The sequence below is a fragment of the Mandrillus leucophaeus genome, unplaced genomic scaffold, assembly GCF_000951045.1.
Source record: "Mandrillus leucophaeus isolate KB7577 unplaced genomic scaffold, Mleu.le_1.0 Scaffold59, whole genome shotgun sequence".
NCBI classification, from domain to species: Eukaryota; Metazoa; Chordata; class Mammalia; order Primates; family Cercopithecidae; genus Mandrillus; species Mandrillus leucophaeus.
In genome coordinates this window covers 741,804-758,721 of record NW_012106363.1, presented here as the reverse complement: position 1 = coordinate 758,721, position 16,918 = coordinate 741,804, and positions in this window count along the sequence as shown.

Genomic DNA, 16,918 nt, shown 5'->3' with positions numbered 1-16,918 from the left:
AATAATAATAACTATTGGGTATTAGGCCAAGTACCTGGATGAAACCCCCCATGATACAAGTTTACCAATATAACAAACCTTCACATGCACCCCTGAACCTAAAATAAAAGTTAAAAAGATGAATATTAAAAAGTAGGCCCAGGCATGGTGGCTCATGCCTGCAATCCCAGCACTTTGGCAGGTCGAGGCAGGCAGATTGTTTGAGTGCAAGAGTTTGAGACCAGGTTGGGCAACATGGGAAACCCCGTCTCTACAAAAAATACAAAAATTAGCTGGGTGCAGTGGCAAGTGGCTATAGTCCTAGCTACTTGGGAGGCTGAGGTGGGAGGATCACTTGAGCCCAGGAAGCTGAGGTTACAGTGAGCAGATATTGTGGCATTGAAATTCAGCCTGGGCAACAGAGTGAAACCCTGTCTCAATAAAACTAAATAAAAATAAAAATCAATAAACCAATAAAAAAGAAAAAGATCTAGAAACGAAATAACATATAGTTTCAATAATTGCTTCCCAAATAGCACAAGATACTTTGAACATTTTTACTTGCTCACTTCCTCCTCCAAACTACTATTTTGATAAGGCCTTCTTGAGTGTAACTGTCAGATTATTTTACATTTTGCCTTTTTCTTACAAATCACTTTTGACAATTACACTAATTTTCATGACTGTCTTATTGATAATTATTTCTACCTACCTATAGTTTTACTGCTTTTCTATTCGGCACACTTATGTCCATGTTAATTTTTCCAAAGTTTTAGAATTATTTTTCCCTAAAGAATATTTCTAAGTTACGCTTTCAGGCAAAGTTCATGGATGATAACATTTTGAAGAGTTTCTATATCAAAACTATATTTCTTCTGTCCTGCACACTAGAATGATAGGCCTAAAGGGAAGATAGTAGATATTTGTTTGGGATGGTGGTAGTACATTTCCATATATTCTGTCATGTTCAATATACTTTTTCCCTAGATTATAAATACACATTAACTCTAAACACTACCATCTTGTCTACACTGTTGCAACTCTAGCTCCTTCTTATGATAGCCTAGTTTTTATACAGAAAAACAAACAGACATGCAAATAAACAAAAGCAACTATACTCTTCTGTTTAGCATGAAGGCCGATATCAGAAGTAGCTGCTCTGAGTTGGAGTAGCTAGTTTTCCTGTGTTGCAAACCCGTCACTTACTGTATTTCATGGAACACAGAACTTAAGACATCAGCAGTTATGAAGTATATCAATTTCCCGTCACTACAAAGAAAAATTGCTGACAGTTAAAGTATGATATTGCATGATTTTAAGACACATCAGAATTGTTAAATAAATGTTAAAATGTGAAAGTTTGCAAAGCTGAAAACCAATGATATGTGGTAACTGTTTGACTGCTCACAGCCCTCTCCACTTTATCCTCAGATTTTGCTACAATATAGTTTGGAAGATCTATTCCTGAAAATTTCTGGGGAAAGAACCTTTTCTTTAAAGTCCTCCTTCTCTGTCTCCTTTCCTAATCCTGTTGGATTGAGCTCTCAGTCTGATTCTGTTTGCTCTGTGACTTCCAAAAATTCCTAATTGACATCCCTTTGGCAACTCTTCTAATCCAGTAGTGCTGCTGTGTATTTGTTTTATACATGCCTTGTCATTTCAATTGGCATAATTTTTATTGACTCATCTTGAACAACAAACAGGTTTTTTCAATATATTGTCTTTGAAAATCTTCATTTCAATTGTGCTCCTTTCCCCATCCACACCCTTTTTCTGTAAAGGATACCAGGCAACAAACCAACAGTAATTTTCAACTCAGGGAGATGAGGTTTTATTCCTTTAAGGCAAATTTTTCTTTTAAACTCAAGGCAGTCAATTTCCTCAGCCAGGAGCGAAGGTTTTCATAATTGACACTAAAACACAGACATTCATTAATTCAAAACTTCCATGGTATCAACAGCCAAGCAAGGTAGTATGTCCGGACTTTTGTCCTCACATATGTTGTAGCAACAGGCAATATTCATATCTGTACAATCCAGGATACAAATTATATGAACAACTGAAACATGTTTTAAAATATTTTTTCTTTTTTTTTTAAATATGTTGCTTTATTGGAACTATTAGTTCAGAACTCTTGGGGTGCATCATACTCAACTATGCATCTTCAACATCTCAGATGATATCTAAATCTGTCCTCATGAATGATTTACAAAGATCCTACTACTCCAAGCAGATGGTCTTTTCTTTGAAAATAGTTTCAAACACATACACCATTCCAAATATTTTAATGGTTATATGCAATATGTCCGCTTTTACTTATTTATTTATATTTATCATTATTTTCTAAAAAGTTATCATAGACAAATTTATACAATAAAAATAAATATTTAAGGAAAATTTGTTAATAGAAGGACAGGAATATAGATAGCAAAATTTAAAAAGGTTTTTAGTACAAACATATATTCTAAATTATTTTTTTGAAGGGTTAAAAATAGATCACAAATATGGAGGCTCAACTAGTTGATGGTATTACACTTATCTATTAATAGCTCCCTTTATATAGTAATTTTTGAAAAGATGATTTCAAATGAATGAAGTGGTGTTGGACATGCTATGTTAGAATCCCTGTTCTTCCATTTACAACCTAAAGCCTCGGGCATATTAACCTGCTCAAGCCATGGTTTTCTTATTATAAATTGCTGAAAATAATAACATGTTCATAGGTTTTTGATAGTTTAAATGAAATAATATATAATACATAGCTTTTGATTGTTCTGGACACATAAAGTTCCATAAATATTAGTTATTATCAATATCACTGTGTTTGAAATACAGATGTTGAGGTCAGTGGCAGTTAAAGTGCCAGACACATTTTGTTTAATACTTTTTTAAAGAAGGATAGGCTCATTTTAGGGCAGAGATGTTGCTTAATACTTAAGCTTTAAGTATAATCTGTTATTATGAATTTGGCAAAGTATTCCAATACTGTAGAATATTTTAACTCAAAGTGTAAACTAATTTGAATCCACAATGTCAAAGAATGCAACACTTTGAAATAAATCCATGGGAAGAACACAATAGAAACAAATCCACAATTTGCCTTATATTCCCTGATCTCCTTTGATAAAATTCAAAGAAAAACAATATTGAGGTTAGCCAGCTTCCACTTAAGAGGATGTTTATACATATCATAACAATTTTGGATCTCTCTGTAAAATAGTGTTGTTTTATGAATTCTGTGAAATATATAATGAATTTTTATACATTTAACTTCAAGTTCAAGGTAAAATAAATGACTTGAATTCGTGTAGTGGAGGGCCATGAAAGGGAGTGTAAAGCAAGATCTAAGAGAAATGGAAGGTTTCCATTAACAAAGTCAGTAGATTGTAGAGAATAAATAGAAAATATAGGTGCATGATGGAGGCATCACTGAAGCATCTGAAAATGGCTTTGAAGTTCTTGCCAACAGGTAGTTGCCTGGTTTGGAAAGTATTTCTTATCTAGATTACAGGACTCTCCTGATACTCAATTAGAGATCTTTTCTTTTCTCTTTTCTTTTCTTTCTTTTCCTTTCCTTTCCTTTCTTTTCTTTTCTTTCCTTCCTTCCTTTCTCTCTTTCTTTTTTTCTCTTTCCCTCCCTCCCTCCCTCCCTTCCTTCCTTCCTTCCTTCCTTCCTTCCTTCCTCCCTCCTCCTCCTCCTCCTTCTTCTTTCTTCTTCCTTCTCCCTTCTGCCTTCTCCCCTCTTCCTTCTTCTTCTTTCTTCATTAGAACTGGGAGAATTCATGTATTGATGAAAACCAGTTTAACTGGTAGCAAAATAGTCCTTAATAGAAGTCATATTAGTAAGACATACCCTCACTATGGGACCATTAAAATTTGATAAAACTTTCCTTATTATTTTGAATATATGGTTTATAAATTTGTTCTGGCTTAGGACATTAACGATATTCTCATAAGCTTTATTTTCTGCTATAATTCCATTTAATTCAGCATTCTTTATTCTTTATTTAATGTTCTATATTATATAGATGGTGGTGAGCAGTATTCATTGATTCCACCTTTGGTCATATAGTTAAATGCAGGTGTACATACATGAGAAATCAGGCCACATACTAGAGATTTTAGGTTAATAAATGAATCATACTAAGTCACTGTTAGCTCAGATTTAAGAATAATCTCAATCTTAGACCAGTATTATTTTATGTGATAATGCTAGCACATTCACATTTAATATTACAAACATTATCTAACTCTGACTTGCATTTAAGACTGATAGACACACTTTACTATTTAGTATTGTAGTTGCTTTACCGAATTCTGGAAAGAAACCAAAGATTAACAAGAACTGGCCCTTATTCTGGAGAAGTTCACACCTTTTACAGCCATAAGGTAAGTCCTCCATCTAAGAGCCCTGTCCCCACACCTTTGCAGTGTGCATTTGTGCTGCCTCTCAAGCCACTCCCCTTCCACACTCCCCACCCCCAAAAATGGTTCTGGTACACAGCCTAACAAACTGTACAAGTGTGTGTGTCAGAGACTACAGAAGGAAAATGGCATCTGACTACCAGAGCTCCATCTTCTGAGACTCCCTTCTTGGCTTGATTCTGGTGAAAAATGCAAGATCATAGTGGCTGCTCAACACTGGCAAGAAGAAGGCGAACAAGATAAAACACTGATAAATCTTCTGAAGCTTCCACTAGATAGGACCTATCATTCCTGACTAGTATGATATTACTATGGGTGGATGAGTGGATGGATGGATGGATAGATAGATAGGTAGGTAGATAGATAGAGGCTTTTTCCTGATTATAATTAATGTACTTTTTTTCTTGTTTAAGCTGGACCTGCTCCTTTTAATTTTGTAATCCTATAGGAACACAGGACCTCAAAGTTTTAGTGAACATAAAAATCACTGAGAGGATTTGTGGAAAATGCCTATGCATGGGTCCTACCCACTGAGTATATGATTAGTAAATTTGGTCTAAGTCCATGTCTCTCATGCAGGTATACTGAGTTTGACATTTTATGGAAAAAATGAATACATTTTAAATAGAAATGATATAGACTACTAGAAAGGAATAGCATAGATACTATGATCTGAACTTACGGCTTTGCTGCTGCTTCACATGTAGTTATAATAGGTAGCTAGTGGCCGGGCACGGTGGCTCATGCCTGTAATCCTACCACTTTGGGAGGCTGAAGTGGGTGGATCACGAGGTCAGGAATTCCAGACAAGCCTGACCAACATGGTGAAACCCTCTCTCTACTAAAAATGCAAAAATGCAAAAAAAATGGGTGTGGTGGCACATGCCTGTAATCCCAGCTACTCAGGAGGCTGAGACAGAAGAATTGCCTGAACCTATGTGTATCTCATCATTAAATAATTCCTACAATCTTATTTATCAGGCAGGCTTCCATAACATAAAAGGAGAGTTAAGAGTGACTCATATAACGTGGTTGTTGATAAAGATTTTAAAACAATGCTGGCAGTCATTATAGGATTAAGAATAGACTGCAGTTGGACCAGTGGATCTCAAATTTAGCTCATCGTTGGAATCATCTAGAAAAAAATGATTTACAAATTATACCCCCCCACCCAGAGATTCTGATTTTATTGGTCTAGGGTGTAGGTTGGTCATCAAATTTTTTAAATTGTCTCAGGTGACTCTAACACATGACCAGATTTGGGGACCACTGCATGGAACCAATGCCTTACCCCAACCAAAACGGATTACCAACAATAGACAGTAGTCTTATTTCTTCACTGAATGCTTACAATTGTTTTATCTTTTTAACTACTTTAAAGCATATTACAACAGTATGTGTTTCTTTGTTTTGTTTGGAATTAATCCATTGTTATTAAATTCAGCTAATTTTTTTGTTTTTGTTTTTTTCATGTTTTTGACGTCTAGTGAGAGTGAAATAAGGTTGAAAAGACCAGCCCTGATGAAGGACCAAGGACTAGAACACTGACTCTTTCAAGCAGACCAGTAATTCTCAATTTCTGGGTTTCTCAATAAGATATTTTGAATAGAGAGAAGGAAAATGACATTTTATATTTATACTTCTTGCTTCTTTCAGTTACACCGACTTCCTAAATATGGTGATAAGGAGATAACTATCTTAGCAATTTTTGAAAACTCAGGCAAAATTTTTTTTTTGCATATCATAAAATAAATTATAAAGAAGAGGGTGAATTTTTAAATTAAAAATCTCCATTCGGGATTTTTGTGATATCTTGTTGAAAACGATACTTTTCAGGAAACAGATTTTTCTAAACCCATTTTCTTTTGTCATCATGTCTATTTATATTTCAATTCTTGGTTGTACTATCAATTTTTGTTTTCTAGCATTTTATGGAAATTCCTTCAAACAAATTTTACATAAAGATATGTAAAATACACAACTTAATACTTCCAAAATTTTACATGTCTTCTGTTATTGAAAATGTAATTAACTTGAGAGGTGTTTTAGAAATGAATTCCTAACACAGAGGAAGATACATGTGAAATCGACATTGGCAACTTTTAATCTGTCCAAAGTTCTGTTTCTAATTTTAAATAAATAGTTTTTCTAAATAATTACACTTGAACTTCAACATTTAGATAATTACTTTACCTCTTTGTGTCTCAGTTGTTTCAATAATTGTTTCAGGATAATGATAGATTTGTAGTGAGTGTTAATTGAACTAATATGAAAGATACCTTGTGATCTATTATGTATAGTCTTTTTATTATACTTGGGTGATACAAGTGCAGTTCTGTTACATGGATATATTGTGCAGTGGTGAAGTCTAGACTTTTAGTGAAGCTATCACTTGAAAAGAATATACGTTGTATGCATTAGTTAATTTCTCACCCCTCCTCACTTCCTCTCACTCTATTGATTCTTCAGTGTTTATTATTCCACTTTCTATGTCCATGTGTACACATTATTGCACTCTCATTTACAAGTGAGAACATGCTCTTACCAATATTCTTTTAACCTGTCCACCACATTGGTCTTTAGAGGTATTAGGAAAGAAAGCTCTTGCTCTATAAATGATTCGTAAGAAATCTAGGAAAAAAGGAATCCAGGCTTCATGTCTATCTGACAACAGACAAATATTGGTTGTAGATGACTAAGTACCTTTATCTTGCAGAATATTTGCCCTATAGGAATCCAATTAAAATTCAAAAGAGGCTAGAAGACTTTCATTTGGAAAATTTGAAAGGTAGCATTCTTTTTTACTCCTACAGAGGGATATGTACAATGGCCAGGACCTAGCAATACTTTAAACTTTTCACTCATTTTCTGTAGATAAATGTACTATCAAAGGTGGTCAATTCATGAGTCAAGCTCGTCCCATCAACCAACGACACTGAATTTAGGGAAGGTCTCTTCACCTGACATTGCCCAGATGGTGATTTCATTTAATGTGAATTTTCTTGGAGCTAAATTCTTTTATAAATCAATTGATATATTTCTTAATATAGGTGAGAAAATGTGTCGTTAAATCTAAATGTGTTATTTAATATAAAAACACGCAAATTAATAATTACTTATTTACTCAATATTTAATGTATAAAGATGTGTAAGACAATGTGAGTTTTATCCTAATAGAGGAAACACAGAAACAAACATATAAAAAAACCATAATGTAATATTCTAAATACTACATTTGAGATGAGCTCAAGGTTTATTAGTAATTCAGAAGAAAGAAAATATTTAGTACTCAGTAGGCAGGAGAAGCACAAATAATTTATTTATTTGGTAATATGGGAGACTAGAAAAGACCTCTCTACCCTGAGATTGCTTTTATCTCTTTAAAAAAAAAAAAAAAAAGGCAGTGTTTGAGATCTTAAAGTCTTAGACCATAAGTGACTATGACGAGCAGAGCTCCCTTGCTTCCAAAACATTTTTGAACTCCTAAGAATATAAGATTGTTTATTACTGCAGCATTGCTTAGCCCAAAGTGTCTCAAACTTTTGTGTATATAGGAATCACCTGGGGACTTTGTAAATCTACAGACCTCAACTCAGTAAAGCTGAGTAAAACTTCTACATTTCCAACCAGCTCCCAGGTGATTCTGATGCTGCAGATTCAAGAACCACATCTAGAGTAGCAATGGCTAGCCTAACTGGCTGTTACGGTGACAGTAATGGCATTGTATTCCAGTATTTCCACTGTATGTTTAGGGCTGATTTCCCAGATGTCATCACTGAATTGCATTGATGTTTGAACTACAGGTAGCAATCTCCAAGTGTGTAACAAAATCACATCATAATCAATAAAATCATAACCAACAGTCAAAAAGAGAAATCAGAAAAATTACAAGAATAAAATAGAATTAAGCAGAATATAAAGTTATCAGGTTGCATGCAGGCAATAAGAGTAAATATTGTTTTAGGAAAATTCACAAGCTATATATTCTTGAGTGCTTTGTAAAATATAGGACAGTTGAAATGTTTTAAATCCAATGATTTATTAATTAATATCCAAAAATGGTTAGAAATGTTAAAATAATCCTTGGGTAATTGTTCTTGGGCACACGGCTGAACACATTCCATAACCTTCCTCGCAGTCAGGTATGGCAATGTGATAAGGTTTTGGCCACTGGGCTGGGTCATGAACTGTTATATGATATTTTTATTCTTGATTCACTGATACTTCCACAAGAGATCTTTCAGTCCTTTGCTTCTCTTCCAATTGTAGGATAAAACCTAGGTGATTTTGGAAGACACATTTTGATAATGACAGAGTCCCTGCAAACCTGAATCTCACCAACATGGAGACACTTGGAGCTTTACACTGGAGCAAAACATAAGCTATTACTGGGGGCCTGCTTGGTACAGCAATGAAAGTAGCTTAAACAACTCATAAAAACATACTGAAATACAAATCTATAATGGTATAACTACTCTCAGCTCTATGAACGTTTCTCATTGTTTTGGCATAAAAAACAAAGTACTTACCCTAGATGACAATAGACTGAGTGACGTGGCCTCTAGCTAGGGCACAGACCTCATTTTATACCTCTCCAAATTCTCCTCAGCTGGATTCCAGTCACACTAACTGCCTTGCTATTCGTTAATGGACTCCCTTCCAAGGACTTTTGCACATTACCTTTTATCTGCCTGGAAAACTATTTCACCAAATATTTGCATTATACCTCTACATGTTTACAGCCCAGATGTTTCTCACATGCTATGAATGCTTCTCTAATAAATTTTTTCTTATTTTTAGAAAATGTAGAGCCCTTTTTGTAGATAACGTGCCTTCATCATTGACTTTGGTGGTGTGTAGTTATACTGCAACCTGGATGTGGAAATATTTATTTATTTTGATTGGTTGGTATCTACGAGAATTCTTGAACCTACATGTTTATGTGTATCATCAATTGTGGTAAATAATCACCAAATATCTCTTCAAGTGCTGTGCCTTTCCTTTCTCTCATCTGGAAACCCAATTCGAATTGTCATATATTTTAATTCTACCATTTAGAATTTGTTGTTTTTCTTTAGTATTTAAAGTTGCATTTCTCTTTTCTGCATTCAGAATTAGCTTTTTTCTATATATACTGGTTTACTAATTGTTTTTGACTTTGTCAGACTTCCTCTTTAATACTTCAACTGAGTTCCTGAATTCTATTATAGTTTGTCTTCATTTCTAGAAGGTTAATTTGTTTTTTTTCCAAGTCTGTAGACTTTTTGAAATCATTTATTTCTTATACATATTTTGATGTACTCTCTTATTTGGACATATCAAACATTTAATATTTTCTTTCACAAAATTTTAATATCTACACAAGTCTGATTCTGCCATTATGTTTTGATGACTCTTAGTCACATTGGCTAGTTTGCTTGAGTGTTTTGTGATTTTGGATAGCAAGCTCAAAACCTATTAAATTATCTGTGCAAAATATTTTAGCCCAATTAAAAAGTATTAGATGGGCCGGGCGCGGTGGCTCACACCTGTAATCCCAGCAACCTGGGAGGCCGAGGTGGGTGGACCACGAGGTCAGGTGATCGAGACCATCCTGGCTAACATGGTGAAACCCCGTCTCTACTAAAAAATACAAAAAATTAGCTGGGCATGGTGGCAGGCGCCTGTAGTCCCAGCTACTCCGGAGGCTGAGGCAGGAGAATGACGTGAACCTGGGAGGCGGAGGTTGCAGTGAGCTGAGATCGCACCACTGCACTCCAGCCTGGGTGACAGAGTGAGACTCTGACACACACACACACACACACACACACACACACACACAGATGTATATTAGATGTACATCTTTGGGGGTACATAAAATGAATGAATGCATTCATATAATCAAATTAGGATACTTGGGATACTCATCACTTTAACTACTTTTCTTTATACTAGGAATATTTGAATTATTTTCTTCTAGATATTTTGAAATGTGCAATAGATTAATGTTAACTGTAGTCACCCTAGTGATACAGAGAACAGCAAGTATTATTTATCCTAACTTTATATTTCTACCCATTGATTAAATTCTCTTCATTCTCCCCTCCTACCTCCACCTGCTGTCATGTAGTACCTACCAATCTACTCTCTATGTTAATGAGATTCATGTCTTTAGCATCTACATATGAGTGAAAACATGTGACTTTTTTCTTCTGTTCTTGGTTTATTTTGCTTAACCTAATGACCTCTCATTCCATCCATCCATCATCACCCCATGATTAAATGACATCATTTCAATTTTTGCAGCTGGGTAAGAATACTGTGTGTGTGTGTGTGTGTATCACAAGCTTGTCCAACCCAAAGTCCACAGGCCAAGGATGGTTTTGAATGCAGCTCAACACAAATTTGAGCTTTCTTAAAATACCATGATTTTTTTTCAAGATTTTTTAGCTCATCATCTATTGTTAGTCTCAGTGTATATTACATGTGGTCCAAGACAATTTTTCTTCCAATGTGGCCCATGAAAGCCAAAAGATTGGACTCCCCTGGTATATCACATATATGTATCTGTGTGTGTGTGTGTAGAAATGTGGAATATATACGTGTGTGTGTGTATGCATATATAAGTATTAGTTCATTCTCACACTGCTGATAAAGACATACTCAAGACTATTTATAAAGGAAAGAGGTTTAATCAACTCACAGTTCAGCATGGATGGGGAGGCTTCAGCAAACTTATAATCATAGTGGAAGGGGAAGTAAACATGCCCTTTTTCACATGGTGGCAGGAAGCAGAAGTGTCGAGCCAAAGGGGAAAAAGCCCCTTATGAAACCATCAGAACTCACGAGAACTCCTTCACTATCACAAGAACAGCTGAAGGTGATTGACCTCATGACTAAATTACCTCACAACATGTCCCTCCACAACACATGGGGATTATATGACACATACAATTCAAGGTGGCATTTGGGTGGGGACACGGAGTCAAATCATATCACTTCACCCAGCTCCTCCCAAATCTCACATCCTCACATTTCAAAACACAGTAATGCTCTCCCAACAGTCCCCCAACAGTCCCCCAAAGTCTTAACTGATTTCAGCATTAACTCAAAATTCCAAATTAACTCAAAAGTCCAAGTCTAAAGTCTCATCTGAGACAAGGCAAGTCCCTTTGCCTATCAGCCTGTAAAATCTAAAGGAAGTTAGTTACTTCCTTGGTACAACGGGGATACAGGCATTGGGGAAATACACCTATTCCAAATGGGGGACATTGGCCAAAACAAAGGGGCTACAGGTCCCATGCAAGACTGAAATCCAATAGGGTAGTCACCAACCCTAAAGTTACAAAACGATCTCCTTTGACTCTAAATCTCACAGCCAGGGCATGCTGATGCAAGAGGTGGGTTCCCAAAGTCTTGGGCAGCTCTGCTCCTGTGCCTTTACAGGGTACAGCCTCCAATCAGCTGCTTTCATGGGCTCGCATTGAGAGTCTGTGGCTTTTTCAGGTGCACAGTGCAAGCTGTCAATCGATCTATTGTTCTAGGGCCTGGAGGACAGTGGCTCCCTTCTCATAGCTCCACTAGGCAGTGCCCCAGTGGGGACTCTGTATGGGGGCTCCAACTGCACATTTCATTTCTGCACTGCCCTAGCAGATGTTCTCCACGAAGGCTCTGCCCCTGCAGCAAACTTCTGCTTGGGCCTCTGAAATCTAGTGGAGGTTCTCAAACATCAATTCTTGACTTCTGTGCACCTGCAGGCCCAACACTGCATGTAAGCTACCAAGGCTTAGGACTTGCACCCTCTGAAGCAACATTCTGAGTGATATGTTGGCCCCTTTAAGCCACCTCTGGAGCTGGAGCAGCTGGTATGAAGAGCACCATGTCCCAAGGCTGCATAAAGCAGAGGGATCCTGGGCCTGGCCCATGAAACCATTTTTTCCGTCCTATACCTCCAGACCTGTGATGGGAGGGGCTGCCATGCTGTGGTGTGAGGGACCTGTGATGAGAGGGGATGCACAGGTGATTAACATTCCGCTCCACATTACCTATGCAAATTTCTGCAGCTGGTGTGCATTTCTCCCCAGAATATAAAGTTTTATTTTTTATTACATCATCAGGCTGCAAGTTTTCCAAAATTTTATGCTCTACTGCACCTTGAACACTTTGCCGCTTAGAAATTTCTTCTGCCAGGCAGGCCACTACAGGCCTGTAATCCTAGCACTTTGGGACACCGAGGCAGGCAGATCACTTGAGGTAAAGAGTTTCGAGACCAGCCTGGCCAGAGTGGTGAAACTCTGTCTCTAGAAAAAATAGAAAAATCAGCTGGGCATGGTGGCTTGCACCTGTGGTCCCAGCTTCTTGGGAGGCTGAGGCAGGAGAATCACTTGAACCCGGGAGGCGGAGGTGCAGTGAGCCGAGATTGCACCACTGCACTCCAACCTGGGTGACAGAGTCAGACTGTCTAAAAAGAAAAAAGAAAAAAGAATTTTTTTCTGCCAGATACCCTAAATCATCTCTCTCAAGCTCAAAGTTCCACAGATCTCTAGGGCAGGAGCAAAATACCACCACTGTCTTTGCGAAAGCATTAACAAGAGTTACCTTTGCTCCACTTCCCAACAAGTTCCTCATCTCCACCTGAGACCACCTCAGCCTGAACTTTATTGTCCATATCACTATCAGCATTTTGGTCAAAGCTTTTAACAAGTCTCCAGGAAGTTCCAAACATTCCCACATCTTCCTATCTTCTGAGCCCTCCAAGTCTCTAGGAAGTTCCAAACTTTCCCACATTTTCCTGTCTTCTGAGCCCTCCAAACTGTTCCACCCTCTGCCTGTTACTCAGTTCCAAAGTCACTTCCACATTTTTGGGTATCTTTACAGCAGCACCCCACTACCTGGTACCAATTTACTGTATTAGTCCATTCTTACACTGCTAATAAAGACATATCTGAGACTGTGTAATTTTTATAGAAAAGAGGTTTAACTGACTCACCCAGTTCATCATGGCTGCGGAGGCCTCAGGAAACTTACAATCATGGTGGAAAGGGAAGCAAACATGTCCTTCTTCACATGGTGGGAGCAAGGAAAAGTGTCCAGCAAAACAGGGAAAATAACCTATGAAACCATCAGTCAGGGATCCGTCCTGCAGACCCTGACCCAACCACAGATGAATAATGTACACTGACACAGATATTCTGCCTGTCAGTCCGGCTAAGAGTTCAGGCCCCTGACAGACACCAAGGAAGGTGCTGTAAAGAGTAGCAGTTGAGGCCCTGACTAGCTGAACCTGCAGGCATTTATTCAGCACACTTTAAATGACAAAGGCTTTGAGTCAGCACACCTGTGGGTAACTAATTTGGTTGCCCTTCACCTGAGAGAGCCATCCTGCCCGTGAATGATCAAAGGTTAGTCTTAGGGCCACATGAGTAAGCAAGCTATTTAGATAAATTCCCTTACATTCCTTTGTATCTGCCTTAAACTGTTTACTCAAGTTACAGATAAGGCTGCCTTCAGCCAGATCTATTACTGGAGCTTATGTAAACCCTCTGGCCTTCCAAGAAGGTTTGTGTCTATTTCTATAACTATCTTTAAAATGTTTCCCACCAGACTGACTGAACTCCCACACATCAGATCTCATGCGATCTCACTCACTATCACAAGAACAGCATGAGGGTAATCAGCCCCATGATTAAATTACCTCCCACCAGGTCCTTCCTATGACACGTGGGAATTATGGAAACTACAATTCAAGGTGAGATTTAGGTGGGGACAAAGAGCCAATTCATATCAGTATGTAATTGTGGAATATGTATATGAAGGAATATAAATATTTCATAGATATGTATGAATAAATGAGATATGTATATGTACACAAACAAATACATAGATCACTTTTTTATTTATTCGTCTATTCATGGGCATTTAGGTTGATTTCATATTTTTGCTACTGTGAATAAAGTTGAAATACACATAGGAGGACAGATATCTCTTTAATATTGATTTTATTTTGAATAGATCCAGCAATGGGATTGCCGATCTTATGGCAGTTCTATTTTTAGTTTTTTGAAGACCTTCTGTACTGTTTTCCATAGTGGCTGTACTAATTTAGATATCTTCTAAGAGTGTATGAGAATTTCCCTTTCTCCGCATCCTTACCAGTATTCATTAATTTGTTTGTATTTTGGATAAAACCTACTCTAACTAGGATGAAATAGTATCTTATTGTTATTTTGATTTGCATTTTTCAAATTATTGATGATGTTGAGTATTTCTTTCATATATCTGTTGACCACTTATATGGGAAATGTCTATTCACATTTTTTGCCATTTTAATCAGACTATATTTTGCTATTAAGTTGTATGAGCTTCTTATATATTCCTCTTATTAATCCCTTGTCAGATAGATATGTTGAAACTATTTTCTCCAATTCTGTGAATAGCTGTTTCACTTTCTTAATTGTTTCCTTTGTTTTGCAGCAACTTTTTATTTTGATGTGACCATATTTGTCTATTTTTGCTTTTGTGTCTGTGTTTTGAGGTTCTAAAAATAATTATTTCCCAAAATCAATGTCCTGGAATGTCCTCAATGTTCTCTTCTAGTAGCTACATAGTTTCAAGTCTTATACTTCAGTATATAATCCATTTTTATTTGATTTTTGTATATCGTGAGACGTAGGGGTCTGCTGCTGTAGTTAATCAGTTTTCATAGTACTATTCATTCAAGAGTGTGTCCCTTGCCCAACATATGTTCATGGCACTTTTGTCAAAAATGAGTTGACTACAAATGTGTGAATTTATATCTCGGTTCTCTACTCTGTTACATTAACTTGTATGTCCATTATTATGCCAGGGCCACACTGATTTGGTTACTATAGCTTTGTAGTATATTTTGAAGTCAGGTAATGTGACGTTTCCAGTTCTATTTGTTTGGTTCTGGATTGCTTTTGCTGTTCCAGGTCTTTAGTGGTTCCATAAAAATTTTAGAATTTTTTTCAATTTTTCTGAAAAATGTTATTAGTATTTTGATAGATATTGCATTAAATCTACAAATTGTTTTGGTAGTATTGTCAATTCCATGATGTTAATTTTTCCAATCCACGAGCATGAATCACTTTTTTCCCCTGTCTTTTCAAGTGTGTTTTGTAATTTTATTTTTATAGATGTTTTACATTTTGGTTAAATTTATTTTAGGGTATTTTATATTCCCTGTAGCTTTTATAAATGGGATTGCTTTCTTGATTTTTTTTTTCTTTTTTGTGGGGAGGATCACTGGCTATTGGTGTATATAAATGCTACTGATTGTTGTATGTTAGGTTTGTGTCCTGTCACTTTACTGAACTCATTTCAGTTCTCACCATTTTTTGGTGGAGTCTTTATGCTTTTCTAAATGTAAGATTATGTCATCTCTAAACAAAACTAATTTGACTTCTTTGCAATTTGCATGCCTTTTATTTATTTCTCTTTCCTCATTGCTCTGGCCACAGCATCCAGTACTTTGTTGAATTAAAGTGATAAAACTGGGCATCCCGTCTCATTCCAGATTGTAGAGAAAATTATTTTAATTTTTGTCCATTCAGTATTATATTTGGTGTGAGTCTGACATAGGCAGTCTTTATTATTTTGCTGTATGTTTATTCTATATTCAGATTATAGAGGATTTTTGTCATAAAGAGACGTTAAATTTTATTAAATACTTATTTCATCATCTATTAACATGATCATATGGTTTTTGTTCCATATATTTGTTCATATATTTGGTTCTCCATTTTGTTTTGTTCTGTTAGTGTCATATATCACTTTGATTGATTTATTTACATTGAACCATTCTTGCATCCCAGGGATAAACTCCACTTCATCATGGTAAATGATCTTTTGATCTTTTTAACATGTCTTGAGTTCAGTTTGAGGATCATTTGTTGAGGATTTTTGCATCTATGTTCATTAGGGACATTGGCTGTAGTTTTTGTGTATATGTTATATCCTTATCTGATTTTGGTACCAGGGCAATGTGGGCCTCACAGGATAGATTTGACAGTGCTCTCACCTCCTGATTTTTTTTTAAGAATTAGAGAAGAATTGGTATCAGTTCTTTAAATGTTTGGTAGAATTTAGCAGTAAAACCCTCAGGTCCTAGAATTTTCTTTGACAGGAGTGTATGTGTCCAGAAATTTATCCGCTCCTAGGTTTTCCAATTTGTTGTCATACTGTTAATTATAGTCTCCAGTGATTCTTTGTACTTCTCAGGTGTTATGTCTCTTCTCTCATTTCTGATTTTATTTATTTGAGTTTTCCCTTTTTTTCTTAGTCTAGCTTTCATTTTCATTGTATGTGTGTCCTTAAAGCTAAAGTAGGTCTCTTTTAGTCAGCATATAGTTGGATGTTTTAAAAAAGAATTCATTCTCCTCTTGTATGTCTTTTGATTGGAGAAGTTAGTAAATATATATTTGAAGTAATTGTTAGTATATTTAAAGTAATTAGAGTAAAATTAATTATTATTAAGACTACTGCCATTTGACTAATTCTTTTTTTTTTTTTTTTT